Source organism: Puma concolor, chromosome D3, assembly GCF_028749965.1.
Source record: "Puma concolor isolate L17-30 chromosome D3, mPumCon1.1.hap2, whole genome shotgun sequence".
NCBI lineage: Eukaryota > Metazoa > Chordata > Mammalia > Carnivora > Felidae > Puma > Puma concolor.
The window spans coordinates 63,246,998-63,264,291 of NC_141678.1; positions in this window are offsets into that span (position 1 = coordinate 63,246,998).

Sequence of the window (17,294 nt, forward strand, 5' to 3'; positions counted from 1 at the left end):
ACAGCTTGGTCATTGGTTTGAAATCAAGGGGATATGGTGGCTCCAGTTTTGTTCTTTCTCAAAAATTGCTTTGCCTATTAGGGTCTTTATTGGTTCCAGACAAATTTTAGGATTGTTTTAGTTGTGTGAAAAATCCCATTGGGATTTTGATAGGGATTGCATGGAATCTGTAGTTTGCTTTGGGTTGAACATTCTAATAATATCCCTTATGTGAAATATCTTGCCTTTTATTGGTCTTCAGTTTCTTCCATTAATTTTCAGTGTACAGGTTTTTCACATCCTTGGTTATTTTATACCTAAGCAATTAAAAATTTTTTTTAATGTTTATTTTTGAGAGAGAGACACACAAAGTTTGAGCCGGGGAGGGGCAGAGACACACACACACACACACACACACACACACAGAGAATCTGAAGCAGGCTCTGAGCTGTCAGCACAGAGCCTGACATGGGGCTCGAACCCACAAACTGTGAGATCATGACCTGAGCCGAAGTCGGACACTTAACCGACTGAGCCACCCAGGCGCCCCCTAAGAAACTTTTAATAGAATTGTAAGTGGGTTTGTTAATTTCTGATAGTTTTTTAGGGTGTAGAAACACAAGAAATTTTCATAAGTTGATTTTTGTATCCTGCAACTTGACAAATTCATTGATTCTAGACTCTCGGTGGAGTCTTTAACATTTTCTATATAAGATACGTCATATGCAGGGTGCCTGGGTGGCTCAGTTGGTTAAGCTTCACACTTAAGCTCAGGTCATGATCTCCTGATTTGCAAGTTTGAGCCCTGTGTTGGGCTTCATGCTGACAGCTCAGAGTCTGGAGCCTGCTTTCGATTCTGTGTCTCTCTCTCTCTGCTCCTCTCTCACCTATACTGTGTCTCTCTGTCTTAAAAATAAATTAATTAAAAAAAATAAAAATAAAAAATAAAACATCATATGCAAATAGTTACAGGATTCCTTTTGAATTTGGATGCCTGTCGTTTCTTTTTTCCTGACTGTCTGGCTAGTACTTGAATAGTAGGTTGAGTAAAAGTGGTAAGAGTAGACCTTGCCTTTTTCATGATTTTGGAGAAAAAGGCTTTCAGCTTTTCACTACGGAGTCTGATGTTGTGAGCTTGTCATATATGGCCTTTATTGTTTATATATGTAAATATAAATATATGTTTTTAATAACCACTTTGTTGAGAATTTTTATTATAAATAAATTTGAATTTTGTTAAATCCTTTTTCTGCACCTACTGAGATTATCATGATTTTTTTACTCTCATTTTGCTGTGGTTGTGTATCAAGCTGATGGATTTGTGGATATTGAACCATCCTTGCACCTCTGGACTAGATCCCACTTGATCATGTTGCATGATTCTTTTAATGTTTTGTTCAGTTTAGTTTGCTAGTATTTTGAAGATTTTTGTGTGTTGATCATCCCTGTGTGTACACTTCTCTGTGTACAGGGATAGTGGACTGTAATTTTTCTTTGTGGCATCCTTGTCAGATTTTGATATCTGGTAATTCTGGCTTTGAAATGACTTTGAAAGTGTTTGTTCATTTTCTGTGTTTTGAAAGAGTTTGAGAATGGTTGGAATTCTAATTTGGATATTTGGTAGAATTCAATAAAACTGTCTTGTACTGGGCTTTAGTTAGAAGTTTTTTGATTACTCATTAAATCTCCTTACTAGTAATCAGTCTGTTCAGTTTACCTGAATCTTTGATTCAGCTAAATCTTTGATTCAGCCTTGGTAGCTTGTATGTTTCTAGGAATTTATCTGTTTCTTCTAGAATGTCACATTTACCGCCGTAGAATTATTTTTTATGATCTTTAGTATTCTGGTTGAAAAATACGTTGGATGTGATTTCAGTTTTTAATTTATTAAAACTTGTTTAATGGCCTAACATATGAACAGTCCTGGAAAATGTTTCATGTGTGCTTGAGAAGAATGTGTATTATGTTACTTTGAAATGGAATGTTCTATGTATATCTGTTAAGTCCATGTGGTCTAATGTGTTTAAAGCTGATGTTTTTCTATTAACATTTTTTTTTCTTGTCTGGATGATTTATCCATTAATGCAAGTGGGATATTGAAGTCTTTAACCGTGGGAATCCTGGGAAGATGGCGGCGTAGGAGGGTGCTGGGCTCACCGCGCATCCTGCTGATCACTTAGATTCCACCTACACCTGCCTAAATAACCCAGAAAACCACCAGAAGACTAGCAGAATGGAGTCTATGGAGCCAAGTGCAGACCAGAGGCCCACGGAAGAGGGTAGGAAGGGTGGCGAGGCAGTGTGTGCTACATGCACTGGCGGGAGGGAGCGGGGACAGAGGGGCGGCCCGCTGGCCAAGCAGAGCCCCCGATTCTGGCTTGCAAAAGCGGAGAGGCCGGATGGAGTGTGTTTGGACAGCAAGCGGGACTTGACATCTGGAAGGTTATAAGCTAACAGCTCTGCTCAGAGAACAGGAAGGCTGGAGGACAACAGGAGGGAGAGTTGTTGAGCCCTGGACGACAGAGCTCAGCTTGGCGGGGAACAAAGGCACTCACCAGCGCCATCTCCCTCGCCCATCCCCCAGCCAAAATCCCAAAGGGAACCGGTTCCTGCTAGGGAACTTGCTTGCACCATGCAAACACCCAACGCTGTGCTTCTGTGGATCCATCCCTCCAGTGGGTTTGACTCCCTCCCGGTGCCGCAGGGCCCCTGCCGAAGCGGATCTCTGAAGGAACAGTGAGCTGTGCCTGCCCCTCCCGCCCCTGTGCACCTTGCCGATCCACCCCAGCTAATATGCCAGATCCCCAGCACCACAAGCCTGGCAGTGTGCAAGTAGCCCAGACGGGCCATGCCACCCCACAGTGAATCCTGCCACACACACTGCCACACACCAGAAGGCACATACCAGTCTGACTGTGGCCCCCAGTGGTGGGCTGGGGGCAGACATCAGGTCCCACTGCGGCTCCGCCCACCAACTCAAGTTATTCAAGACACACAAGGGAAGTGCCCTGCAGTCCCTCACCAGTCCAGGGACTATCCAAAATGACGAAGCGGAAGAATTCCCCTCAGAAAAAAGTCCAGGAAATAACAACAGCTAACGAACTGATCAAAAACGATTTAAACAATGTAACAGAAAGTGAATTTAGAATAATAGTCATAAAATAAATCGCTGGGCTTGAAAACAGTATAAAGGGCAGCAGAGAATCTCTTGCTACAGAGATCAAGGGACTAAGGAACAGCCAGGAGGAGCTAAAAAATGCTATCAATGAACTGCAAAATAAAATGGAGACAACCACGGCTCGGATTAAAGAGGCAAAGGAGAGAATAGGTGAACTAGAAGATAAAATTATGGAAAAAGAAGAAGCTTAGAAAAAGAAATAAATTCCAGGAGTATGAGGGGAAAATTAGAGAACTAAGTGAGCCACTAAAGAGAAATAATCTATGCATAATTGGTATTCCAGAGGAGGAAGAGAGAGGGAAAGGTGCTGAAGGTGTACTTGAAGAAATAATAGCTGAGAAATTCCCTGATCTGGGGAAGGAAAAAGGCATTGAAATCCAAGAGGCACAGAGAACTCCCTTCAGATGTAACTTGAATCGATCTTCTGCACGACATATCATAGTGAAACTGGCAAAATACAAGGATAAAGAGAAAATTCTGAAAGCAGCTAGAGATAAACGTGCTCTAACATATAAAGGGAGACCTATAAGACTCGTGACTGATCTCTCTACTCAAACTTGGCAGGCCAGAAAGGAATGGCAGGAGATCTTCAATGTGATGAACAGAAAAACTATGCAGCCGAGAATCCTTTATCCAGCAGGTCTGTCATTTAGAATAGAAGGAGAGATAAAGGTCTTCCCAAACAAACAACTGAAGGAATTCGTCATCACTAAACCAGCCCTACAAGAGATCCTAAGGGGGATCCTGTGAGACAAACTACCAGAGACATCGCTACAACCATGAAACCTACAGACATCACAATGACTCTAAACCCCTATCTTTCTATAATAACACTGAATGTAAATGGACTAAGTGCGCCAACCGAAAGACATAGGGTATCAGAATGGATTAAAAAAACCAAGACCCGGGGCGCCTGGGTGGCACAGTCGGTTAAGCGTCCGACTTCAGCCGGGTCACGATCTCGCGGTCCGTGAGTTCGAGCCCCGCGTCAGGCTCCGGGCTGATGGCTCGGAGCCTGGAGCCTGTTTCCGATTCTGTGTCTCCCTCTCTCTCTGCCCCTCCACCGTTCATGCTCTGTCTCTCTCTGTCCCCAAAATAAATAAACGTTGAAAAAAAAAATTAAAAAAAAAACAAAAAACCAAGACCCATCTATTTGCTGTCTACAAGAGACTCATTTTAGACCTGAGGATACTTTCAGATTGAGAGTGAGGGGATGGAGAACTATTTATCATGCCACTGGAAGTCAAAAGAAAGCTGGAGTCGCCATACTTCTATCAGACAAACTAGACTTTAAAGGCTGTAACAAGAGATGAAGAAGGGCATTATATAATAATCAAAGAGTCTATCCATCAGAAAGAGCTAACAATTATAAATGTCTATGCGCCGAATACAGGAGCCCCCAAATATATGAAACAATTACTCACAAACATAAGCAACCTTATTGATAAGAATGTGGTAATTGCAGGGGACTTTAACACTCGACTTACAGAAATGGATAGATCATCTAGACACACGGTCAATAAAGAAACAAGGGCCCTGAATGATACACTGGATCAGATGGACTTGACAGATATATTTAGAACTCTGCATCCCAAAGCAACAGAATATACTTTTTTCTCAAGTGCGCATGGAACATTCTCCAAGATAGATCACATACTGGGTCACAAAACAGCCCTTCATAAGTATACAAGAATTGAAATCATACCATGTATACTTTCAGACCACAATGCTATGAAGCTTGAAATCAACCACAGGAAAAAGTCTGGAAAACCTCCCAAAGCATGGAGGTTGAAGAACACCCTACTAAAGAATGAATGCGTCAACCAGGCAATTAGAGAAGAAAATAAAAAATATATGGAAACAAACGAAAATGAAAATACAACAATCCAAATGCTTTGGGACGCAGCGAAGGCAGTCCCGAGAGGAAAATACATTGCAATCCAGGCCTATCTCAAGAAACAAGAAAAATCCCAAATACAAAATCTAACAGCACACCTAAAGGAAATAGAAGCAGAACAGCAAAGACAGCCTAAACCCAGCAGAAGAAGAGAAATAACAAAGATCAGAGCAGAAATAATATAGAATCTAAAAAAAACTGTAGAGCAGATCAACGAAACCAAGAGTTGGTTTTTTGAAAAAATAAACAAAATTGATAAACCTCTAGCCAGGCTTCTCAAAAAGAAAAGGGAGATGACCCAAATAGATAAAATCGTGAATGAAAATGGAATGATTACAACCAATCCCTCAGAGATACAAGCAATTATCAGGGAATACTATGAAAAATTATATGCCAACAAACTGGACAACCTGGAAGAAATGGACAAATTCCTGAACACCCACACTCTTCCAAAACTCAATCAGGAGGAAATAGAAAGCTTGAACAGACCCATCACCAGCGAAGAAATTGAATCGGTTATCAAAAATCTCCCAACAAATAAGAGTCCAGGACCAGATGGCTTCCCAGGGGAGTTCTACCAGACGTTTAAAGCAGAGATAATACCTATCCTTCTCAAGCTATTCCAAGAAATAGAAAGGGGAGGAAAACTTCCAGATTCATTCTATGAAGCCAGTATTACTTTGATTCCTAAACCAGACAGAGACCCAGTAAAAAAAGAGAACTACAGGCCAATATCCCTGATGAATATGGATGCAAAAATTCTCAATAAGATACAAGCGAATCGAATTCAACAGCATATAAAAAGAATTATTCACCATGATGAAGTGGGATTCATTCCTGGGATGCAGGGCTGGTTCAACATTCGCAAATCAATCAACGTGATACATCATGTTAATAAAAGAAAAGATAAGAACCATATGATCCTGTCGATCGATGGAGAAAAGGCATTTGACAGATTTCTGCAACGTTTCTTAAAACCCTTGAGAAAGTCGGGATAGAAGGAACATACTTACAGATCATAAAAGCCATTTATGAAAAGCCTACAGCTAACATCATCCTCAATGGGGAAAAACTGAGAGCTTTTTCCCTGAGATCAGGAACACCACAGGGATGTCCACTCTCACTGCTGTTGTTTAACATAGTGTTGGAAGTTCTAGCACCAGCAATCAGACAACAAAAGGAAATCAAAGGCATCAAAATTGGCAAAGATGATGTTTAGCTTTCACTTTTGCAGATGACATGATATTATACATGGAAAATCCGATAGACTCCACCAGAAGTCTGCTAGAACTGATACATGAATTCAGCAAAGTTGCAGGATACAAAATCAATGTACAGAAATCAGTTGCATTCTTATACACTAATAATGAAGCAACAGAAAGACAAATAAAGAAACTGATACCATTCACAATTGCACCAAGAAGCATAAAATACCTAGGAATAAATCTAACCAAAGATGTAAAAGATCTGTGTGCTGAAAAATATAGAAAGCTTATGAAGGAAATTGAAGAAGATATAAAGAAATGGAAAAACATTCCGTGCTCATGGATTGGAAGAATAAATATTATCAAAATATCAATACTACCCAAAGCTATCTACACATTCAATGCAATCCCAATCAAAATTGCACCAACATTCTTCTTGAAACTAGAACAAGCAATCCTATAATTCATATGGAACCGCAAAAGACCCCGGATAGCCAAAGTAATTTTGAAGAAGAAGACCAAGGCAGGAGGCATCACAATCCCAGACTTTAGCCTCTACTACAATGCTGTAATCATCAAGACAGCATGGTATTGGCACAAAAATAGACACATAGACCAATGGAATAGAATAGAAACCCCAGAACTAGACCCACAAACGTATGGCCAACTCATCTTTGACAAAGCAGGAAAGAACATCCAATGGAAAAAAGACAGTCTGTTTAACAAATGGGGCTGGGAGAACTAGACAGCAACATGCAGAAGATTGAAACTAGACCACTTTCTCACACCATTCACAAAAATAAACTCAAAATGGATAAAGGACCTGAATGTGAGACAGGAAACCATCAAAACCCTAGAGGAGAAAGCAGGAAAAGACCTCTCTGACCTCAGCCGTAGCAATTTCTTACTTGACACATCCCCAAAGGCAAGGGGATTAAAAGCAAAAATGAACTACTGGGACCTTATGAAGATAAAAAGCTTCTGCACAGCAAAGGAAACAACCAACAAAACTAAAAGGCAACCAACGGAATGGGAAAAGATATTTGCAAATGACATATCAGACAAAGGGCTAGTATCCAAAATCTATAAAAAGCTCACCAAACTCCACACCCGAAAAACAAATAATCCAGTGAAGAAATGGGCCAAAAACATGAATAGACATTTCTCTAAAGAAGACATCTGGATGACCAACAGGCACATGAAAAGATGTTCAGCGTCGCTCCTTATCAGGGAAATACAAATCAAAACCACACTCAGGTATCACCTCACGCCAGTCAGAGTGGCCAAAATGAACAAATCAGGAGACTATAGATGCTGGAGAGGATGTGTAGAAACGGGAACCCTCTTGCACTGTTGGTGGGAATGCAAATTGGTGCAGCCACTCTAGAAAACAGTGCGGAGGTTCCTCAGAAAATTAAAAATAGACCTACCCTATGACCCAGCAATAGCACTGCTAGGAATTTACCCAAGGGACACAGGAGTACTGATGCATAGGGGCACTTGTACCCCAATGTTTATAGCAGCACTCTCAACAATAGCCAAATTGTGGAAAAAGCCTAAATGTCCATCAACTGATGAATGGATAAAGAAATTGTGGTTTATATACACAATGGAGTACTACATGGCAATGAGAAAGAATGAAATCTGGCCCTTTGTAGCAACGTGGATGGAACTGGAGAGTGTGATGCTAAGTGAAATAAGCCATACAGAGAAAGACAGATACCATATGTGTTTACTCATATGTGGATCCTGAGAAACTTAACAGAAACCCATGGTGGAGGGGAAGGGAAAAAAAAAGGAAGTTAGAGTTGGAGAGAGCCAAAGCATAAGAGACTCTTAAAAAGTGAGAACAAACTAAGGGTTGATGGGGGATGGGAGGGAGGGGAGGGTGGGTGATGGGTATTGAGGAGGGCATCTCCTCCTTTTGGGATGAGCACTGGGTGTTGTATGGAAACCAATTTGACAATAAACTTCATATATTAAAAAAAAATAAATATATGGCTACTCAAAAAGTCTTTAACTGTGTTGCTGTCTAGTTCTCTTTTTAGTTCTGTTAATACTTTATATATTTAGGTGTGCATATGTTGGCTGCATCAGTACATACAAATGTTAAATTCTCTTGTTGGATTGACTCCTTTAGCAATATATAATACCATCTTTTGTCTCTTACTACAGTTTGGGTTTTAAAGTCTGTGTTGTCTGATGTAAATGTAGCTACCCTGGCTTTCTTTTGGTTTCTGTTTGCATGGAATATTTTTTTCTACGTCTTAACTTTGTGCGTGTGTTACTTCTGAAGTGAATCTTTCATAGGCAACATATAGATGGGTCTTGTTTTTTCTTGAGTATTTTTAATCAATTCAGCCACTGTCTTTTGATTGTAGAATTTAGTGTATTAACATTTAAAATAATAACTTATAGTTTTGAACTTACTGCTGTTTTTCATGTTCTGGCTATTTTGTATGGGACTTGGACCTTTTGAAAACTTTTTTTAAACAAATATCATTAAGAAATATAATCCAAAATGAACTTGCATCCCTAATCTGTGACGGTAAGCCACCCTGACTTTCCACTATGTGTCTTTTTAGCCTAAAGTCATGTGACACTAATAGAATTATTAGTCATGTGATATTAATAGAACTTGAGAGTTTCAACATTTTTTTTTTAAAATTTTTTTTTTTTTTCAACGTTTATTTATTTTTGGGACAGAGAGATACAGAGCATGAGCGGGGGAGGGGCAGAGAGAGAGGGAGACACAGAATCGGAAACAGGCTCCAGGCTCTGAGCCATCAGCCCAGAGCCTGACGCGGGGCTCGAACTCCCGGACCGCGAGATCGTGACCTGGCTGAAGTCGGACGCTTAACCGACTGCGCCACCCAGGCGCCCCGAGAGTTTCAACATTTTTTTTTTTAATTTTTTTTTCAACGTTTTTTATTTATTTTTGGGACAGAGAGAGACAGAGAATGAACAGGGGAGGGGCAGAGAGAGGGAGACACAGAATCGGAAACAGGCTCCAGGCTCCAGGCTCCGAGGCATCAGCCCAGAGCCTGACGCGGGGCTCGAACTCCCGGACCGCGAGATCGTGACCTGGCTGAAGTCGGACGCTTAACCGATTGTGCCACCCAGGCGCCCCGAGAGTTTCAACATTTTTAAAAACAGTGAATAGTAAACATATTGTCAAGCCCTGTGTATTAGACGATGGGGGAGAACATTCATAGGTAGGGGTTACAATTCCTTCTCTCTGGATTTTTTGATGTACTAGGGATACTGGAGTAGATGGTTCTGTATGAAACATTTTACATTACTAAAATGTGTGTAAAATATTACATAATTTTAAAGGAAACCGCAGCGTGAAATATTCACCTCATGGTAGTAACACTTCAGCTGGTAAATGGAAATTTTTACACCCTTAGTCAAAATACCTAACAGATGCAACACCTTTGGTATTTAACAAGGTGTTTGGGAATCAATGCTTTTCTTTTGAAAAGACAGTCACAGTACAAGACGGTATTAGGGGCCATAAGGTACACATGGAGGATTACTAGTGGAATACATTAATATGAGTAGAAATGAGGTTTTCTAAGAAACTTATGTCCAGGAAGGCATTGGACAGGTAGTGAAGAAGCCAAGTAATTCCAGTGGGATTGGGTAAGAGAAGGGATGTCAGGATGTGTAGGTTGGCTGGGGGGACATTTGGGAGGTTTAACCTGACCAGAGTGTTTACCAGTTTTCAGGGTTTCTCTATGACTTAAAAAAGGAGTTTGACCTTTTCCTGTGCACAGGAGGCTATTTGTGAGATCTCACAATTCATCTATCTCTAGGCTTCCTTTTTCTTCCTGCACCTGCTTACCACCTCTTAATAACTACTAATCCTGAATATTTGTATGCATTTGAAATCTGATTAAAATTAACTAGGGCAGGCTCAAAGGAGATAGTTAGAAAAGAGCTGCTATATCAGGGGTTATGTGAAGGGGAAGGAGGTATTCCTGCTGACCTCGGGTCAGCAGGAGTATTTTTGATAATGAGAAAACTGTGTTTAAACTTTGAGTCATGTACGTACAGAAACACTTCACTTACACTGTAACCTCTGTGTCCTTTTTACCTGAAATGCCTGCAAACCACCCAACCATAACACTAATATCTGTGAAAAATGGTAACAATACTAGAATGATTCCTGCCTCCTACCACAGGCAACTTGACCCCAAGCAGGGGGCGAGGGTTTCTGCCCACAGAACGGGAATGGTCTGAAGGGCAGATTGAGCCATAAACATTAAACATTTCTGTGACAGGAAACCAAGATGATCTCTTGCAGCTTCCTCTTCTACCTGAGGTGCCATGGTTGGTATTAAACAATGAGATTAAGCTCTTGTCAGGCAAACTAATGAATTTTGGATTGATTTCTGTCTTCTGCAATGCTACTGACATTTTTGACAGCTATGATTTATAGGACCTTTATTGGGTCTATTCATGAGAGGAGCTGTTTATTTAGGTTGATGGGCAAGGTTTCTAATGTTCCCAGTGGGAAATGCTGAGGGCCAGCAGCATGGCTGTCTTGAAGGTGCTCTCTGGCTGTCTGGGGCAGGTTTCTTATAAATTTGTAATCAAGATCTCAGAGAACTAATGAGGGCAGGTTAGCTTGGAAATTGTTTTGGTGACATTTGACCAGTAGAATGCTCCTGGAAAATATATAAGTCTGCTGTTCAGCTACAGATCCTTAAGGCAAAAATTATACTTTGACATTTTATTTGCTTTTTTCTTTTTAATTTGAAATGAGTTAACAAGTGTCTGCAGTGTGGAGTAAGAATGTTAGTTCCCCCAAACGGTGGGAAAACAGTGTAATTTAAAGATTAAAATTAGGGTCTTTTTCTTTTGAAGAATCCTATAGCTCAGAACATTTTTCTAACAAAGACTGGAAAATTTACAAATGATAATGGTTTCTGTAGTGGGCCTCTCAGATTTAAAGACCAAGACAGTGAATTTGCCCAGTTCTTGGGAGTGACAGCTCCTGATAGCTCCCAGATGGTCCCTTTCTGGAAATAGCCCTGCTGAAGGGCAATGCCTTGCCTAAGGTTAAGTTGCTTCCTCTGTCATTCTGCATTCAATGATTGGTCAAGACTGGGGTGAGAAGGCCTCTTTCCTCAAATCATGTCTTCTCTATTGGGCCATCCCAGCTCCACAGCTTACCCCGTGATTGGCTGAAGCCTTTGTTATGAGTACATCAGGGTTCAACTGTTACCTGCCCAATCCATTTTCCCCAAGAGCTGTTCTTGAGATCACTTTGTAATCAACTTCCCAAACAGAAATCTCAACTTGGTCTGTTTCCCAGGGAGCTCTGCCTACAACAAGAAGGTGATAGTTAGAAGAGGTGGGCAGAATGCAAGAAAATTATCAGGGGTTGACTACAAATGGGATTTCAGGGATGAGAAAGGGAACAGCATTGAGGATACCTTGAAGGTTCCAAACCTGGGCATCAGGGAGGATGATGTTGCTTTAGGCTAAAGGGAATCCTTAGCGCTTCCCAAGGTGTGTGTGAGAAACCAGTCCCACCACACCTTTTTTAACAGTGAAAGATCATAAGGTGCCTGGCCACTGGCATTTACAGGTAAGTTCAACCTATAATATAGAGAGGAAGATTACTATTAAATTGATAAGCAAAATAAAAAAATGAACATAATCTGTTGGTAATGTTTCTGAAGAGTGGAGCTGGATGGAAAGATAGGATATATATTCAGATGGGATTTTTTTTTTTAAAAACACGTAACTGCTATCAGAACACACATATGACAAGAAAATAGGACTTGCTCGACAGTCAATAAATGCTCAGCAATAAAATCAATAGGCTGGATGCCTGCTGCTTATATGTATTCAGATGCTGATCACTGGGCAGCACAGGCAATGGTACCTCTTGTGAACCAGGAGTCAGCTTTCTGGAGGTCCACAGGGACATTCTTCATGTCTCTGGAAAGAGTTGACAATTGGTGTTAGGACCCTTCCCCTCAAGTAATTGCTAGGAATTTCACATTGACTTTTTTTCTGTAAATAGGATAGGTCTTGACTTTTGTCTCTCTGAGCTCAGCATAATGTAACTGTCTTTCATTTGTCTTTCTTACTATAATAAAAAAATAATTCCAACATGTTGACTGAAAATTCAGGAGGAAGAATCTCACCAAAATGGTGATTCAAAAATAGTAGTTGGAAAGTGATTTTTATAACAAAGTGTTCGACCTTGCTGAAAATTTAGGGAATACATATTCCCATATAAGCTAGGCTTCACACATAAGCTAACTGGGATGGCCTCTGGGGTGTGAGTTTAGGGGTTCTGAAGAGTTGTTAGAGGTTAAGCTTAAAAATGACAGAACCTTAGTGACAGTAACTTAAATAAGTGAATGAGACATTTCTTTCTTTCCTGGGAGTTTTTTTGTTTTGTTTTGTTTTGGTCTGAGGCAGCAGGAGAGAGGGGTTGGATATATGATACCTAAAGAACAAAAAAAGAGGATTAAAGGTATGAATGAAAAACTGCCTGAGGTGGGGTGAGTGGGGTACAGTAAGTAAAAGGAAAATAGGCCTCAGAGATCAGCTTTAACTACCTTACAACCTTATTTAATGAGACAGCTATGGTCATATTCCCTGGATTTCAACCAAAAAGCCTGTTTGAAAAGCATTTTAACTGCTCCTTCCCCTGCTCTTGAGGCTCTGCATAGATTTACATGCTTGGGATATCTGATGCGCCCTGCTATTACTGTTTTCAGCTACTTGCTAAATCTTTCTCTAGGTTAGTCAAGTTGAATCCATACCAGTACACTGTGATAAAGACAGTCTTTCCTCTTTAGTTACTGGCCTAAGTTAAAAGGTTGGTTGAGTCCTGTCTGTAGTCACTTGATTGCTGCCAAGAACACTCCTGGCTCCCAGACAGCTCCTCTGTCAGCTACTGTAATAGACACTTAAAGGGATGAAGGTGGTAGTTGTAGGTTTTAGGGGTGGACCCACAGTGGGTTGTGACTAGATGTGACATCTTGTAACTTATTACTAGGAATGTCAATGCATCAGTTTACTATTGATTTTGGCATATATTAGAGAAGGCTCAAAATTAAATCTTTAGAAGAGCATTACTTTAATGAAGTGGATTAGGTCCCTGAAATATGCAAATACCTTCTTGGTTCAGTCACATGAAGGTGAATATATACTCAAATAAGTGCAGAGAGAGAAAACATTGGGAGACCATTGGATTGAAACACTGTGCTATTAAAATGCTATCGTGTCTCCTGGGAAGAGGAATGCTGAATGCAGGTGTTAGTAACCTTCATTAGTCAGAAGGACAAAGCTCAGACACCGCTCCTTCTGGTGTGTCTGACAGGACCCATGGTGGGTTGAATCTCTGTTCACTAAGTGGTTCCTTGAAACACTCTGCCCAATAACATTTTCACCGAGGCAGTTAGGAACAAGAAGGAAAGAGTTTTCAGGGGCAACTTGGTCAAGGCTTTTCAAGCTATAAGATGTATATGAATCTCCCATGGGTCTTGTTAAAATGCAGGCTTTGGTAAGGTACATCTCGGTGGGCCTGATGTGCCTTCTAAAAAGCTCCCAGGTAATACCAATTCTGCTGGACCACAAGCAAAGTAAGTAGGAAAGTAAGAAACAACTGCTTGTTCTCTTCAGTAGCCATCTTGGAAATCAGTGGACTCGCTCTGTCACATTCACATAGATGGGCTAATCATTACTCAGCTGTTGTTTCAGATGTTGTTACTCAGCTAACGTCTCAGAAAGTAGGGCCCAGACTATTGATGAGAAGCACATTTCCAAATAGATAAAATCAGTGCTCTTTTCTCATTCTGTTTAAGAGTCATAAACCTAATTCTAGACTCATTTTTGCCACTGCCTAGCTGGGTGACTCACAGCCAATATTTAAAAACTGAGATTCACTGAGAGAAATAACATGTCAGCCCGTCCTGTCTTCTGTGAGCATTAATCAGGTAGTGGAGGGGACAAGTGTGAAGTGGTCTCATGAATGTTTTGAGACAGGTCTAAGTAGAACTGTTCCAGGTGGAATAAGAAATGGGCAGTCCTAGGAAGATGGGGCTGGAATGAGTAGTTTGACATTCCTTTATGTGTGTGTGTGTTTTGTGTTTTTGTTTTTGTTTTTTGAATACGTGGTATTTCTGTGAGATGGGTGCTATATGCAGGCCAGTCTGCACAGTGGGAGGTATGATCAATGAAGGCGTTCAGGTTTCTCTACCACCCTTCAGGGAGGGTGGCAGGAAGACAAATGGGGTTTATTTTCTCCAGCTCAGCAGCTCGTTTGCATAACATGGAAGAGAGAGAATGCAAAGGAAGGAAAATATTAAGTGGGACAGAATATGCTAAAATAGGTCAAGGGAGAAAATGAAAGAGTATTGTTCTCTCCTCCTCAGAAAATGTTGTGAAGATTAGACCTGCCACAGACCACAAGACTGGTATAGCAAACTTTTTTTTTTTCTTTTTCCAGCTACCAATGATTTTAATGATTAGATGAAGACTAACTCAAGATGGGGGCTATGTTGTGGAAAAGACCTGTGTTGTGTGGTTTTGGTGGGAGAGTGCCTATATCTTTAGCCAGGCCCAGTCCTTCATAAAATGAACACATAGGCAACCTGTTCTATCAGCTCGGTTTTCTATAATTTCTTCTTTCTTCATATCTGTTTAAAGTAATTTACACTAAGATGTTAATGATGATCTGTTACCTTTCCTAGCAGTGTTTCTGTCTTTGTAATCATACTGTGTGTGTGTGTGTGTGTGTGTGTGTGTGTGTGTGTATTTTGGCTATGATACTCATTTGTAGCCTGAGGTGATACTTACCTAATGTACTAAGGTCACACTATCAGGTACGGTGTTTGATGGATAAATTTATTCTCCTGGTCTGAGAGTCCTTCATTGCCAGCACTGTAAAATCACCATTTGTGCCCTTGAACATGTAGTGGGTGTTTTTGCCTTAACACACAGAAGGAAAAACCCTATCTGCCTTCTTAATGGATCACAAAAGGGAATGTTAAATGAAACTCTGAGACTTCATAATCAAAAAGAAGTTTTGTATGTGGTCTGAATCCTGCCACTGGTTTTCCTTTTATTTTCCCCACACATGCCCTGCCCTGCCCCTGCCACCACTCCAGAAGCCTGATAGCTGGGTGGTTGGGAAAGGTCCCAACTCAGTCTACATTTTAAATGAGAAGAAAAGTTCATTAGGTAAAGTTCTATATAATGTAATATATCAACAGTGTGTCTTGCTGAGTTTTCTTTTGGTCTTTGTTCCATTTCTCTGGAAATGAATGAAGGTGACCTCACCATGATTTCTTCCCGATGAATCTAAAGACTCAGGATTAGAGTGGAGCTGGCTGAACCATAAATCTTCCTGATGAGGCTGGGGAGAGAGGACAGACTCAAATGCTAGTTGGGGCTGAGGGATCCTACTGGAGTTAGAGATTGAGAAGGGACCTAAATGCCAGCCTCACAGAGAACAAGCAGAAATTGAATCACCCACTTGGACAACTTATGTTTACTATAGAATCGGATATACATGGATGGACCCTGTGTTGCTCAGAGGATAGTTAAAACCCAGTAATGGGATAGCTCATCTGGAACTATCTTAAGAGACTTCCTCTAGAGGGATTTCTTCTGCCCCTGTGGTCATGAGAAGCAGAAAGATGGTTCCTGATTGAAGACGCATCTTGTGACTTCACTTCTTATAGACTTGGACATAACTCGCTGACAAGACTTAGAGCCACGTGGCAGTGTCTCTGTTGTCATTTAGGGGAGTCATGTACCATGTTGCTGTCCCAGATGGAAGCCTTCAACACCTTTGATATTTGGCATTAAAGTTTCCCCCTCACCCAACTGTCCCCCACCCACAGATACTTTGTGTAAAAAGGGCTATGAGTCATCTTTAGAACTGGAAGAGAAAATTCACTTCTATAATTAAGCAATAATTATTCTTTCCTCTGAGGACTCAGGGAGATAAACAACTCCCAGATAAATAAGGCTTAGAGACTGTGGGCCAAGGCTTCTATTGATTCACAGTATATTTCCCTTCCTCTCAAATAAAAAGATGTTAGTAATTATTTTTTAAATGATTCTTTTTTAATCATTTAAAATTTCTCCTTTCCACTGTACTCAAATACTAATGATATTTATGGCCATGTTGTAACTTGTGGGGAGAAGGGAGACGGAATAAGCAGCTCAGAGAACCCACTCCCTCCCTGGGCGGCAGCTCAAAGGCACAAAGCAGATTTGCAGTAGTTGACCTACCAAGCTGCCTTTAAACAATCTGTGTGGATTTAATGTGGTGAATTATGGTGGAAGACCAAGAATGTGGGTCTGCTAAGTGTGTTGGATAGAGAAGAGGGAGGGTATTTGGGGAATCACTATTACAGGTAGGTACCTTGGATGCCAATTTTATGAACTGATAGTGAACTTGGTGTGTAGAAGGGGCAAGAGAGCTGGATGGGGATAAGAAGGCCTGGGTTTTGTTACTACTTACCTGTGTGTAAATTCCAGTGACCTGTGGTGGCAGTTTTCTTTCCTTGTTTTTTAAAAAAAATTAACATGTATTTATTTTTGAGAGAGCACAAGTGAGTGAGGGGCAGAGACACACACACACACAGAATCAGAAACTGGTTCCAGGCTCTGGGCTCGAACCCACAAACTATGAAATCATGACCTGAGCTGAAGTTGGATGCATAACCAACTGAGCCACCCACATGCCCCTCTATAGTGGTATTTTTCTTGAACGCTTTATATTCTACATAAAAACCTCTATAAACCATGTAGACTTGGGTCTTGGGGCCTTGGATTTGGAAGTATTTAAAGTAAATGTTCACCTTAAATGTTGTCATACTTTGAGGTTGCCTTAAGTGGGAAGTTTAGCAAATCCACTCTGAAATGCCTTCCTGAGGAAATTGGGAATTGGTATTGAATATAGAAAGTGAGAAAGCGGGTCCTCTGAAGTTGAAAATGGCTCTGGAGAATGCTAGGTATGCCTTTGGTTCCAGTTTTGGAAAACAATATATAC